The sequence below is a fragment of the Myotis brandtii genome, unplaced genomic scaffold (assembly GCF_000412655.1).
Source record: "Myotis brandtii unplaced genomic scaffold, ASM41265v1 scaffold55, whole genome shotgun sequence".
NCBI lineage: Eukaryota > Metazoa > Chordata > Mammalia > Chiroptera > Vespertilionidae > Myotis > Myotis brandtii.
Genome location: NW_005370042.1, coordinates 1,511,814 through 1,512,419, shown reverse-complemented (window position 1 = coordinate 1,512,419; position 606 = coordinate 1,511,814).

Genomic DNA, 606 nt, shown 5'->3' with positions numbered 1-606 from the left:
ACGGGAAACCTAACGCCGGCCGCACTGCCCGCGCTGCTGCCGGACGGGCTGTGCGGTCAGGGTCTCCCGGCTCACACTGTTGTTAATGCTCTAAATGCCGCTGACGACAGTCTGGACTCTGTCCTAGCTCCCGAGCTGCCTGGTAGGTGTTGGTTGCCTGGCGACAATCGGAGTCCCAGCGAGATTGAGCTGGGAGAGCAGCCCCCGAGGAGCAGCCGGGGGGTCAGACCCCCCGAGGAGCTGGTAAAGCCAAGGGCCTTCGCCTAGAGCTCTCTCGGGAAGGGCCCGGAACCCAGGTTCGCACTGATCTCCCGCTGCCTTCGCCGACAGTAGCAGCTTAAACATGAAGTTAGGGGAAGAGAAGCGGCAGCCCCGAGGGCGCAGTGCCAGGGTCAGAGCCGAGCTGCAGTGCTCCCGGGGCGCGACTTCCCGGCGAGCGCCCCTGAACACCCAGGTGCACGCCAGGTGTTTCCAGGAGCTCCCGGGCTCCATGCCACGGAGGCTACGCGTTTCCCTCCCGCAGAGAAGCTCCGCCCAGGCCCCCCCTCCCGCCGCCACTGTCAGTGGGGCAGAGCTGGGCCGACTCCGCCATCACCTCCCTGCAGG